General features: G+C 42.4%; 1 protein-coding gene and 14 non-coding genes across 15 annotated transcripts in view; 14 read left to right on the forward strand and 1 right to left on the reverse strand.

Annotated features, from left to right (window-relative positions):
• The window catches only part of LOC149063392 (vesicle-associated membrane protein 3-like), a 211,252-nt gene that overhangs the window by 119,466 nt on the left and 78,996 nt on the right, over positions 1–12,790 (reverse strand). The window lies entirely within an intron of this gene.
• On the forward strand, positions 533–605 carry TRNAR-CCU (transfer RNA arginine (anticodon CCU)). The gene has a single exon. It is a non-coding gene; the product is annotated as a tRNA-Arg (tRNA).
• TRNAR-CCU (transfer RNA arginine (anticodon CCU)) lies at positions 2,093–2,165 on the forward strand. Its single transcript has one exon. It is a non-coding gene; the product is annotated as a tRNA-Arg (tRNA).
• TRNAR-CCU (transfer RNA arginine (anticodon CCU)) lies at positions 3,174–3,246 on the forward strand. Its single transcript has one exon. It is a non-coding gene; the product is annotated as a tRNA-Arg (tRNA).
• Positions 3,796–3,868, forward strand: TRNAR-CCU (transfer RNA arginine (anticodon CCU)). The gene has a single exon. It is a non-coding gene; the product is annotated as a tRNA-Arg (tRNA).
• TRNAR-CCU (transfer RNA arginine (anticodon CCU)) lies at positions 4,563–4,635 on the forward strand. Its single transcript has one exon. It is a non-coding gene; the product is annotated as a tRNA-Arg (tRNA).
• On the forward strand, positions 5,797–5,869 carry TRNAR-CCU (transfer RNA arginine (anticodon CCU)). The gene has a single exon. It is a non-coding gene; the product is annotated as a tRNA-Arg (tRNA).
• TRNAR-CCU (transfer RNA arginine (anticodon CCU)) lies at positions 6,113–6,185 on the forward strand. Its single transcript has one exon. It is a non-coding gene; the product is annotated as a tRNA-Arg (tRNA).
• TRNAR-CCU (transfer RNA arginine (anticodon CCU)) lies at positions 7,041–7,113 on the forward strand. The gene has a single exon. It is a non-coding gene; the product is annotated as a tRNA-Arg (tRNA).
• On the forward strand, positions 8,275–8,347 carry TRNAR-CCU (transfer RNA arginine (anticodon CCU)). Its single transcript has one exon. It is a non-coding gene; the product is annotated as a tRNA-Arg (tRNA).
• TRNAR-CCU (transfer RNA arginine (anticodon CCU)) lies at positions 9,500–9,572 on the forward strand. The gene has a single exon. It is a non-coding gene; the product is annotated as a tRNA-Arg (tRNA).
• TRNAR-CCU (transfer RNA arginine (anticodon CCU)) lies at positions 9,969–10,041 on the forward strand. Its single transcript has one exon. It is a non-coding gene; the product is annotated as a tRNA-Arg (tRNA).
• Positions 10,736–10,808, forward strand: TRNAR-CCU (transfer RNA arginine (anticodon CCU)). The gene has a single exon. It is a non-coding gene; the product is annotated as a tRNA-Arg (tRNA).
• Positions 11,970–12,042, forward strand: TRNAR-CCU (transfer RNA arginine (anticodon CCU)). Its single transcript has one exon. It is a non-coding gene; the product is annotated as a tRNA-Arg (tRNA).
• On the forward strand, positions 12,286–12,358 carry TRNAR-CCU (transfer RNA arginine (anticodon CCU)). The gene has a single exon. It is a non-coding gene; the product is annotated as a tRNA-Arg (tRNA).

Raw genomic sequence — 12,790 nt, forward strand, 5'->3', positions numbered from 1 at the left:
GATTTTTTTGGTCAATTTGCATTAGGACAAAAGAATTGCTCAAAGATAAAAAAATTGTTTAAATTCGGAGGCCGCCCTCGTGGCCTAACGGATAACCCATCGGTCTCCTAAACCGGGGATTGCGGGTCCGAGGGTAAGCTGGGAAGCCATTCTGATTATTTTGATGAATTTGCATTAGAAAAAAAGGAATGCTTAAAGTTGAAAAAATGTTTTAAATTTGAAGGCAGCCCTCGTGGCGTAACAGATAAGGCATCGGTCTCCTAAACCGGGGATTGCGGGTTCGAGGGTAAGCTGGGAAGCCATTCTGATTATTTTGAACAATTTGCATTAGGAAAAAAGAATTGCTTAAAGATGAAAAAATGTATTAAATTTCTAGGCAGCCCTCGTGGCCTAACGGATAAGGCATCGGTCTCCTAAACCTGCGATTGCGGGTTCGATGGTTAGCTGGGAAACCATTCTGATTTTTTTGGTCAATTTGCATTAGGACAAAAGAATTGCTCAAAGATGAAAAAATTGTTTAAATTCGTAGGCAGCCCTCGTGGCCTAACGGATAAGGCATCGGTCTCCTAAACCGGGGATTGCGGGTTCGAGTCCCGCCGAGGGTAAGCTGGGTAGATATTCTAATTATTTTGATCAATTTGCATTAGGACAAAAAGATTGCTTAAAGATGAAAAAATGTTTTAAATTTTAAAGCACCCCTCGTGAGCTAACGGATAAGGCATCGGTCTCCTAAACCGGAGATTGCGGGTTCGAGGGTAAGCTGGGAAGCCATTCTGATTTTTTTGGTCAATTTGCATTAGGACAAAAGAATTGCTCAAAGATGAAAAAATGTTTTAAATTTGAAGGCAGCTCTCGTGGCCTAACAGATAAGGCATCGGTCTCCTAAACCGGGGATTGCGGGTTCAAGGGTACGCTGGGAAGCCATTCTGATTATTTTGATCAATTTGCATTAGGAAAAAAGGATTGCTTAAAGATGAAAAAATGTTTTAAATTAAAAGGCAGCCCTCGTGGCCTCACGGATAAGGCATCGGTCTCCTAAACCGGGGATTGCGGGTTTGAGTCCCGCCGAGGATAAGTTGGGATGTCATTCTGATTATTTTAATCAATTTGCATTAGGACAAAAGGATTGCTTAAAGATGAAAAAATGTTTTAAATTCGAACGCCGCCCTCGTGGCCTAACGGATAAGGCATCGGTCTCCTAAACCGGGGATTGCGTGTCCGAGGGTAAGCTGGGAAGCCATTCTGATTATTTTGATCAATTTGCATTAGAAAAAAAGGAATGCTTAAAGTTGAAAAAATGTTTTAAATTAAAAGGCAGCCCTCGTGGCCTCACGGATAAGGCATCGGTCTCCTAAACCGGGGATTGCGGGTTTGAGTCCCGCCGAGGATAAGCTGGGATGTCATTCTGATTATTTTAATCAATTTGCATTAGGACAAAAGGATTGCTTAAAGATGAAAAAATGTTTTAAATTTGAAGGCAGCCCTCGTCAGCTAACGGATAAGGCATCGGTCTCCTAAACCGGAGATTGCGGGTTCGAGGGTAAGCTGGGAAGCCATTCTGATTTTTTTGGTCAATTTGCATTAGGACAAAAGAATTGCTCAAAGATAAAAAAATTGTTTAAATTCGGAGGCCGCCCTCGTGGCCTAACGGATAACCCATCGGTCTCCTAAACCAGAGATTGCGGGTCCGAGGGTAAGCTGGGAAGCCATTCTGATTATTTTGCTCAATTTGCATTAGAAAAAAAGGAATGCTTAAAGTTGAAAAAATGTTTTAAATTTGAAGGCAGCCCTCGTGGCCTAACAGATAAGGCATCGGTCTCCTAAACCGGGGATTGCGGGTTCGAGGGTAAGCTGGGATGCCATTCTGATTTTTTTGGTCAATTTGGATTAGGACAAAAGAATTGCTCAAAGATGAAAAAATTGTTTAAATTCGTAGGCCGCCCTCGTGGCCTAACGCATAAGGCATCGGTCTCCTAAACCTGCGATTGCGGGTTCGATGGTTAGCTGGGAAGCCATTCTGATTTTTTTGGTCAATTTGCATTAGGACAAAAGAATTGCTCAAAGATGAAAAAATTGTTTAAATTCATAGGCCGCCCTCGTGGCCTAACGGATAAGGCATCGGTCTCCTAAACCGGGGATTGCGGGTTCGAGTCCCGCCGAGGGTAAGCTGGGAAGATATTCTAATTATTTTGATCAATTTGCATTAGGACAAAAAGATTGCTTAAAGATGAAAAAATGTTTTAAATGTGAAGGCAGCCCTCGTGAGGTAACAAATAAGGCATCGGTCTCCTAAACCGGAGATTGCGGGTTCGAGGGTAAGCTGGGAATTCATTCTGATTTTTTTGGTCAATTTGCATTAGGACAAAAGAATTGCTCAAAGATGAAAAAATTGTTTAAATTCCGAGGCCGCCCTCGTGGCCTAACGGATAAGGCATCGGTCTCCTAAACCGGGGATTGCGGGTTCGAGGGTAAGCTGGGAAGCCATTCTGATTATTTTGATCAATTTGCATTAGAAAAAAAGGAATGCTTAGAGTTGAAAAAATGTTTTAAATTTGAAGGCAGCTCTCGTGGCCTAACAGATAAGGCATCGGTCTCCTAAACCGGGGATTGCGGGTTCGAGGGTTACCTGGGAAGCCATTCTGATTATTTTGATCAATTTGCATTAGGAAAAAATAATTGTTTAAAGATGAAAAAATGTATTAAATTTCTAGGCAGCCCTCGTGGCCTAACGGATAAGGCATCGGTCTCCTAAACCTGCGATTGCGGGTTCGATGGTTAGCTGGGAAACCATTCTGATTTTTTTGGTCAATTTGCATTAGGACAAAAGAATTGCTCAAAGATGAAAAAATTGTTTAAATTCGTAGTCCGCCCTCGTGGCCTAACGGATAAGGCATCGGTCTCCTAAACCGGGGATTGCGGGTTCGAGGGTAAGCTGGGTAGATATTCTAATTATTTTGATCAATTTGCATTAGGACAAAAGAATTGCTCAAAGATGAAAAAATTGTTTAAATTCGAAGGCCGCCCTCATGGCCTAAGGGATAAGGCATCGGTCTCCTAAACCGGGGATTGAGGGTTCGAGGGTAAGCTGGGAAGCCATTCTGATTATTTTGATCAATTTGCATTAGGAAAAAAGGATTGCTTAAAGATGAAAAAATGTTTTAAATTAAAAGGCAGCCCTCGTGGCCTCACGGATAAGGCATCGGTCTCCTAAACCGGGGATTGCGGGTTCGAGTCCCGCCGAGGGTAAGCTGGGAAGATATTCTAATTATTTTGATCAATTTGCATTAGGACAAAAAGATTGCTTAAAGATGAAAAAATGTTTTAAATTTGAAGGCAGCCCTCGTGAGCTAGCGGATAAGGCATCGGTCTCCTAAACCGGAGATTGCGGGTTCGAGGGTAAGCTGGGAAGCCATTCTGATTTTTTTGGTCAATTTGCATTAGGACAAAAGAATTGCTCAAAGATGACAAAATTGTTTAAATTCGGAGGCCGCACTCGTGGCCTAACGGATAAGGCATCGGTCTCCTAAACCGGGGATTGCGGGTTCGAGGGTAAGCTGGGAAGCCATTCTGATTATTTTTATCAATTTGCATTAGGAAAAAGGAATTGCTTAAAGATGAAAAAATGTATTAAATTTCTAGGCAGCCCTCGTGGCCTAACGGATAAGGCATCGGTCTCCTAAACCTGCGATTGCGGGTTCGATGGTTAGCTGGGAAACCATTCTGATTTTTTTGGTCAATTTGCATTAGGACAAAAGAATTGCTCAAAGATGAAAAAATTGTTTAAATTCGTAGGCCGCCCTCGTGGCCTAACGCATAAGGCATCGGTCTCCTAATCCGGGGATTGCGGGTTCGAGTCCCGCCGAGGGTAAGCTGGGTAGATATTCTAATTATTTTGATCAATTTGCATTAGGACAAAAAGATTGCTTAAAGATGAAAAAATGTTTTAAATTAAAAGGCAGCCCTCGTGGCCTCACGGATAAGGCATCGGTCTCCTAAACCGGAGATTGCGGGTTCGAGGGGAAGCCATTCTGATTTTTTTGGTCAATTTGCATTAGGACAAAAGAATTGCTCAAAGATGAAAAAATTGTTTAAATTCGAAGGCCGCCCTCATGGCCTAAGGGATAAGGCATCGGTCTCCTAAACCGGGGATTGCGGGTTCGAGGTTAAGCTGGGAAGCCATTCTAATTATTTTGATCAATTTGCATTAGGACAAAAGAATTGCTCAAAGATGAAAAAATTGTTTAAATTCGGAGGCCGCCCTCGTGGCCTAACGAATAAGGCATCGGTCTCCTAAACCGGGGATTGCGGGATCGAGGGTAAGCTGGGAAGCCATTCTGATTATTTTGATCAATTTGCATTAGGAAAAAAGAATTGCTTAAAGCTAAAAAAATGTATTAAATTTCTAGGCAGCCCTCGTGGCCTAACGGATAAGGCATCGGTCTCCTAAACCTGCGATTGCGGGTTCGATGGTTAGCTGGGAAACCATTCTGATTTTATTGGTCAATTTGCATTAGGACAAAAGAATTGCTCAAAGATGAAAAAATTGTTTAAAATCGTAGGCCGCCCTCGTGGCCTAACGCATAAGGCATCGGTCTCCTAAACCGGGGATTGCGGGTTCGAGTCCCGCCGAGGGTAAGCTGGGAAGATATTCTAATTATTTTGATCAATTTGCATTAGGACAAAAAGATTGCTTAAAGATGAAAAAATGTTTTAAATTTGATGGCAGCCCTCGTGAGGTAACGGATAAGGCATCGGTCTCCTAAACCGGAGATTGCGGGTTCGAGGGTAAGCTGGAAAGCCATTCTGATTTTTTTGGTCAATTTCCATTAGGACAAAAGAATTGCTCAAAGATGAAAAAATTGTTTAATTTCGGAGGCCGCCCTCGTGGCCTAACGGATAAGGCATCGGTCTCCTAAACCGGGGATTGCGGGTTCGAGGTTAAGCTGGGAAGCCATTCTGATTATTTTGATCAATTTGCATTAGAAAAAAAGGAATGCTTAGAGTTGAAAAAATGTTTTAAATTTGAAAGCAGCTCTCGTGGCCTAACAGATAAGGCATCGGTCTCCTAAACCGGGGATTGCGGGTTCGAGGGTTACCTGGGAAGCCATTCTGATTATTTTGATCAATTTGCATTAGGAAAAAATAATTGTTTAAAGATGAAAAAATGTATTAAATTTCTAGGCAGCCCTCGTGGCCTAACGGATAAGGCATCGGTCTCCTAAACCTGCGATTGCGGGTTCGATGGTTAGCTGGGAAACCGTTCTGATTTTTTTGGTCAATTTGCATTAGGACAAAAGAATTGCTCAAAGATGAAAAAATTGTTTAAATTCGTAGTCCGCCCTCGTGGCCTAACGGATAAGGCATCGGTCTCCTAAACCGGGGATTGCGGGTTCGAGGGTAAGCTGGGTAGATATTCTAATTATTTTGATCAATTTGCATTAGGACAAAAGAATTGCTCAAAGATGAAAAAATTGTTTAAATCCGAAGGCCGCCCTCATGGCCTAAGGGATAAGGCATCGGTCTCCTAAACCGGGGATTGAGGGTTCGAGGGTAAGCTGGGAAGCCATTCTGATTATTTTGATCAATTTGCATTAGAAAAAAAGGAATGCTTAGAGTTGAAAAAATGTTTTAAATTTGAAGGCAGCTCTCGTGGCCTAACAAATAAGGCATCGGTCTCCTAAACCGGGGATTGCGGGTTCGAGGGTAAGCTGGGAAGCCATTCTGATTATTTTGATCAATTTGCATTAGGAAAAAAGGATTGCTTAAAGATGAAAAAATGTTTTAAATTAAAAGGCCGCCCTCGTGGCCTAACGGATAAGGCATCGGTCTCCTAAACCGGGGATTGCGGGTTCGAGTCCCGCCGAGGGTAAGCTGGGAAGATATTCTAATTATTTTGATCAATTTGCATTAGGACAAAAAGATTGCTTAAAGATGAAAAAATGTTTTAAATTTGATGGCAGCCCTCGTGAGGTAACGGATAAGGCATCGGTCTCCTAAACCGGAGATTGCGGGTTCGAGGGTAAGCTGGGAAGCCATTCTGATTTTTTTGGTCAATTTGCATTAGGACAAAAGAATTGCTCAAAGATGAAAAAATTTTTTAAATTCGTAGGCCGCCCTCGTGGCCTAACGCATAAGGCATCGGTCTCCTAATCCGGGGATTGCGGGTTCGAGTCCCGCCGAGGGTAAGCTGGGTAGATATTCTAATTATTTTGATCAATTTGCATTAGGACAAAAAGATTGCTTAAAGATGAAAAAATGTTTTAAATTAAAAGGCAGCCCTCGTGGCCTCACGGATAAGGCATCGGTCTCCTAAACCGGAGATTGCGGGTTCGAGGGTAAGCTGGGAAGCCATTCTGATTTTTTTGGTCAATTTGCATTAGGACAAAAGAATTGCTCAAAGATGAAAAAATTGTTTAAATTCGAAGGCCGCCCTCATGGCCTAAGGGATAAGGCATCGGTCTCCTAAACCGGGGATTGCGGGTTCGAGGTTAAGCTGGGAAGCCATTCTAATTATTTTGATCAATTTGCATTAGGACAAAAGAATTGCTCAAAGATGAAAAAATTGTTTAAATACGGAGGCCGCCCTCGTGGCCTAACGGATAAGGCATCGGTCTCCTAAACCGGGGATTGCGGGATCGAGGGTAAGCTGGGAAGCCATTCTGATTATTTTGATCAATTTGCATTAGGAAAAAAGAATTGCTTAAAGCTAAAAAAATGTATTAAATTTCTAGGCAGCCCTCGTGGCCTAACGGATAAGGCATCGGTCTCCTAAACCTGCGATTGCGGGTTCGATGGTTAGCTGGGAAACCATTCTAATTTTATTGGTCAATTTGCATTAGGACAAAAGAATTGCTCAAAGATGAAAAAATTGTTTAAATTCGTAGGCCGCCCTCGTGGCCTAACGCATAAGGCATCGGTCTCCTAAACCTGCGATTGCGGGTTCGATGGTTAGCTGGGAAGCCATTCTGATTTTTTTGGTCAATTTGCATTAGGACAAAAGAATTGCTCAAAGATGAAAAAATTGTTTAAATTCATAGGCCGCCCTCGTGGCCTAACGGATAAGGCATCGGTCTCCTAAACCGGGGATTGCGGGTTCGAGTCCCGCCGAGGGTAAGCTGGGAAGATATTCTAATTATTTTGATCAATTTGCATTAGGACAAAAAGATTGCTTAAAGATGAAAAAATGTTTTAAATTTGATGGCAGCCCTCGTGAGGTAACGGATAAGGCATCGGTCTCCTAAACCGGAGATTGCGGGTTCGAGGGTAAGCTGGAAAGCCATTCTGATTTTTTTGGTCAATTTGCATTAGGACAAAAGAATTGCTCAAAGATGAAAAAATTGTTTAAATTCGGAGGCCGCCCTCGTGGCCTAACGGATAAAGCATCGGTCTCCTAAACCGGGGATTGCGGGTTCGAGGTTAAGCTGGGAAGCCATTCTGATTATTTTGATCAATTTGCATTAGAAAAAAAGGAATGCTTAGCGTTGAAAAAATGTTTTAAATTTGAAAGCAGCTCTCGTGGCCTAACAGATAAGGCATCGGTCTCCTAAACCGGGGATTGCGGGTTCGAGGGTTACCTGGGAAGCCATTCTGATTATTTTGATCAATTTGCATTAGGAAAAAATAATTGTTTAAAGATGAAAAAATGTATTAAATTTCTAGGCAGCCCTCGTGGCCTAACGGATAAGGCATCGGTCTCCTAAACCTGCGATTGCGGGTTCGATGGTTAGCTGGGAAACCATTCTGATTTTTTTGGTCAATTTGCATTAGGACAAAAGAATTGCTCAAAGATGAAAAAATTGTTTAAATTCGTAGTCCGCCCTCGTGGCCTAACGGATAAGGCATCGGTCTCCTATACCGGGGATTGCGGGTTCGAGGGTAAGCTGGGTAGATATTCTAATTATTTTGATCAATTTGCATTAGGACAAAAGAATTGCTCAAAGATGAAAAAATTGTTTAAATCCGAAGGCCGCCCTCATGGCCTAAGGGATAAGGCATCGGTCTCCTAAACCGGGGATTGAGGGTTCGAGGGTAAGCTGGGAAGCCATTCTGATTATTTTGATCAATTTGCATTAGAAAAAAAGGAATGCTTAGAGTTGAAAAAATGTTTTAAATTTGAAGGCAGCTCTCGTGGCCTAACAGATAAGGCATCGGTCTCCTAAACCGGGGATTGCGGGTTCGAGGGTAAGCTGGGAAGCCATTCTGATTATTTTGATCAATTTGCATTAGGAAAAAAGGATTGCTTAAAGATGAAAAAATGTTTTAAATTAAAAGGCCGCCCTCGTGGCCTAACGGATAAGGCATCGGTCTCCTAAACCGGGGATTGCGGGTTCGAGTCCCGCCGAGGGTAAGCTGGGAAGATATTCTAATTATTTTGATCAATTTGCATTAGGACAAAAAGATTGCTTAAAGATGAAAAAATGTTTTAAATTTGATGGCAGCCCTCGTGAGGTAACGGATAAGGCATCGGTCTCCTAAACCGGAGATTGCGGGTTCGAGGGTAAGCTGGGAAGCCATTCTGATTTTTTTGGTCAATTTGCATTAGGACAAAAGAATTGCTCAAAGATGAAAAAATTGTTTAAATTCGGAGGCCGCCCTCGTGGCCTAACGGATAAGGCATCGGTCTCCTAAACCGGGGATTGCGGGTTCGAGGTTAAGCTGGGAAGCCATTCTGATTATTTTGATCAATTTGCATTAGAAAAAAAGGAATGCTTAGAGTTAAAAAAATGTTTTAAATTTGAAAGCAGCTCTCGTGGCCTAACAGATAAGGCATCGGTCTCCTAAACCGGGGATTGCGGGTTCGAGGGTTACCTGGGAAGCCATTCTGATTATTTTGATCAATTTGCATTAGGAAAAAATAATTGTTTAAAGATGAAAAAATGTATTAAATTTCTAGGCAGCCCTCGTGGCCTAACGGATAAGGCATCGGTCTCCTAAACCTGCGATTGCGGGTTCGATGGTTAGCTGGGAAACCATTCTGATTTTTTTGGTCAATTTGCATTAGGACAAAAGAATTGCTCAAAGATGAAAAAATTGTTTAAATTCGTAGTCCGCCCTCGTGGCCTAACGGATAAGGCATCGGTCTCCTAAACCGGGGATTGCGGGTTCGAGGGTAAGCTGGGTAGATATTCTAATTATTTTGATCAATTTGCATTAGGACAAAAGAATTGCTCAAAGATGAAAAAATTGTTTAAATCCGAAGGCCGCCCTCATGGCCTAAGGGATAAGGCATCGGTCTCCTAAACCGGGGATTGAAGGTTCGAGGGTAAGCTGGGAAGCCATTCTGATCAATTTGCATTAGAAAAAAAGGAATGCTTAGAGTTGAAAAAATGTTTTAAATTTGAAGGCAGCTCTCGTGGCCTAACAGATAAGGCATCGGTCTCCTAAACCGGGGATTGCGGGTTCGAGGGTAAGCTGGGAAGCCATTCTGATTATTTTGATCAATTTGCATTAGGAAAAAAGGATTGCTTAAAGATGAAAAAATGTTTTAAATTAAAAGGCAGCCCTCGTGGCCTCACGGATAAGGCATCGGTCTCCTAAACCGGGGATTGCGGGTTCGAGTCCCGCCGAGGGTAAGCTGGGAAGATATTCTGATTTTTTTGGTCAATTTGCATTAGGACAAAAGAATTGCTCAAAGATGACAAAATTGTTTAAATTCGGAGGCCGCACTCGTGGCCTAACGGATAAGGCATCGGTCTCCTAAACCGGGGATTGCGGGTTCGAGGGTAAGCTGGGAAGCCATTCTGATTATATTTATCAATTTGCATTAGGAAAAAGGAATTGCTTAAAGATGAAAAAATGTATTAAATTTCTAGGCAGCCCTCGTGGCCTAACGGATAAGGCATCGGTCTCCTAAACCTGCGATTGCGGGTTCGATGGTTAGCTGGGAAACCATTCTGATTTTTTTGGTCAATTTGCATTAGGACAAAAGAATTGCTCAAAGATGAAAAAATTGTTTAAATTCGTAGGCCGCCCTCGTGGCCTAACGCATAAGGCATCGGTCTCCTAATCCGGGGATTGCGGGTTCGAGTCCCGCCGAGGGTAAGCTGGGTAGATATTCTAATTATTTTGATCAATTTGCATTAGGACAAAAAGATTGCTTAAAGATGAAAAAATGTTTTAAATTAAAAGGCAGCCCTCGTGGCCTCACGGATAAGGCATCGGTCTCCTAAACCGGAGATTGCGGGTTCGAGGGGAAGCCATTCTGATTTTTTTGGTCAATTTGCATTAGGACAAAAGAATTGCTCAAAGATGAAAAAATTGTTTAAATTCGAAGGCCGCCCTCATGGCCTAAGGGATAAGGCATCGGTCTCCTAAACCGGGGATTGCGGGTTCGAGGTTAAGCTGGGAAGCCATTCTAATTATTTTGATCAATTTGCATTAGGACAAAAGAATTGCTCAAAGATGAAAAAATTGTTTAAATTCGGAGGCCGCCCTCGTGGCCTAACGAATAAGGCATCGGTCTCCTAAACCGGGGATTGCGGGATCGAGGGTAAGCTGGGAAGCCATTCTGATTATTTTGATCAATTTGCATTAGGAAAAAAGAATTGCTTAAAGCTAAAAAAATGTATTAAATTTCTAGGCAGCCCTCGTGGCCTAACGGATAAGGCATCGGTCTCCTAAACCTGCGATTGCGGGTTCGATGGTTAGCTGGGAAACCATTCTGATTTTATTGGTCAATTTGCATTAGGACAAAAGAATTGCTCAAAGATGAAAAAATTGTTTAAAATCGTAGGCCGCCCTCGTGGCCTAACGCATAAGGCATCGGTCTCCTAAACCGGGGATTGCGGGTTCGAGTCCCGCCGAGGGTAAGCTGGGAAGATATTCTAATTATTTTGATCAATTTGCATTAGGACAAAAAGATTGCTTAAAGATGAAAAAATGTTTTAAATTTGATGGCAGCCCTCGTGAGGTAACGGATAAGGCATCGGTCTCCTAAACCGGAGATTGCGGGTTCGAGGGTAAGCTGGAAAGCCATTCTGATTTTTTTGGTCAATTTCCATTAGGACAAAAGAATTGCTCAAAGATGAAAAAATTGTTTAAATTCGGAGGCCGCCCTCGTGGCCTAACGGATAAGGCATCGGTCTCCTAAACCGGGGATTGCGGGTTCGAGGTTAAGCTGGGAAGCCATTCTGATTATTTTGATCAATTTGCATTAGAAAAAAAGGAATGCTTAGAGTTGAAAAAATGTTTTAAATTTGAAAGCAGCTCTCGTGGCCTAACAGATAAGGCATCGGTCTCCTAAACCGGGGATTGCGGGTTCGAGGGTTACCTGGGAAGCCATTCTGATTATTTTGATCAATTTGCATTAGGAAAAAATAATTGTTTAAAGATGAAAAAATGTATTAAATTTCTAGGCAGCCCTCGTGGCCTAACGGATAAGGCATCGGTCTCCTAAACCTGCGATTGCGGGTTCGATGGTTAGCTGGGAAACCATTCTGATTTTTTTGGTCAATTTGCATTAGGACAAAAGAATTGCTCAAAGATGAAAAAATTGTTTAAATTCGTAGTCCGCCCTCGTGGCCTAACGGATAAGGCATCGGTCTCCTAAACCGGGGATTGCGGGTTCGAGGGTAAGCTGGGTAGATATTCTAATTATTTTGATCAATTTGCATTAGGACAAAAGAATTGCTCAAAGATGAAAAAATTGTTTAAATCCGAAGGCCGCCCTCATGGCCTAAGGGATAAGGCATCGGTCTCCTAAACCGGGGATTGAGGGTTCGAGGGTAAGCTGGGAAGCCATTCTGATTATTTTGATCAATTTGCATTAGAAAAAAAGGAATGCTTAGAGTTGAAAAAATGTTTTAAATTTGAAGGCAGCTCTCGTGGCCTAACAAATAAGGCATCGGTCTCCTAAACCGGGGATTGCGGGTTCGAGGGTAAGCTGGGAAGCCATTCTGATTATTTTGATCAATTTGCATTAGGAAAAAAGGATTGCTTAAAGATGAAAAAATGTTTTAAATTAAAAGGCCGCCCTCGTGGCCTAACGGATAAGGCATCGGTCTCCTAAACCGGGGATTGCGGGTTCGAGTCCCGCCGAGGGTAAGCTGGGAAGATATTCTAATTATTTTGATCAATTTGCATTAGGACAAAAAGATTGCTTAAAGATGAAAAAATGTTTTAAATTTGATGGCAGCCCTCGTGAGGTAACGGATAAGGCATCAGTCTCCTAAACCGGAGATTGCGGGTTCGAGGGTAAGCTGGGAAGCCATTCTGATTTTTTTGGTCAATTTGCATTAGGACAAAAGAATTGCTCAAAGATGAAAAAATTGTTTAAATTCGTAGGCCGCCCTCGTGGCCTAACGCATAAGGCATCGGTCTCCTAATCCGGGGATTGCGGGTTCGAGTCCCGCCGAGGGTAAGCTGGGTAGATATTCTAATTATTTTGATCAATTTGCATTAGGACAAAAAGATTGCTTAAAGATGAAAAAATGTTTTAAATTAAAAGGCAGCCCTCGTGGCCTCACGGATAAGGCATCGGTCTCCTAAACCGGAGATTGCGGGTTCGAGGGTAAGCTGGGAAGCCATTCTGATTTTTTTGGTCAATTTGCATTAGGACAAAAGAATTGCTCAAAGATGAAAAAATTGTTTAAATTCGAAGGCCGCCCTCATGGCCTAAGGGATAAGGCATCGGTCTCCTAAACCGGGGATTGCGGGTTCGAGGTTAAGCTGGGAAGCCATTCTAATTATTTTGATCAATTTGCATTAGGACAAAAGAATTGCTCAAAGATGAAAAAATTGTTTAAATTCGGAGGCCGCCCTCGTGGCCTAACGGATAAGGCATCGGTCTCCT

The sequence above is a fragment of the Pholcus phalangioides genome, unplaced genomic scaffold, assembly GCF_987345545.1.
Source record: "Pholcus phalangioides strain wild (caught in Gottingen) unplaced genomic scaffold, Ppha-v1.0 ptg000172l_1, whole genome shotgun sequence".
NCBI lineage: Eukaryota > Metazoa > Arthropoda > Arachnida > Araneae > Pholcidae > Pholcus > Pholcus phalangioides.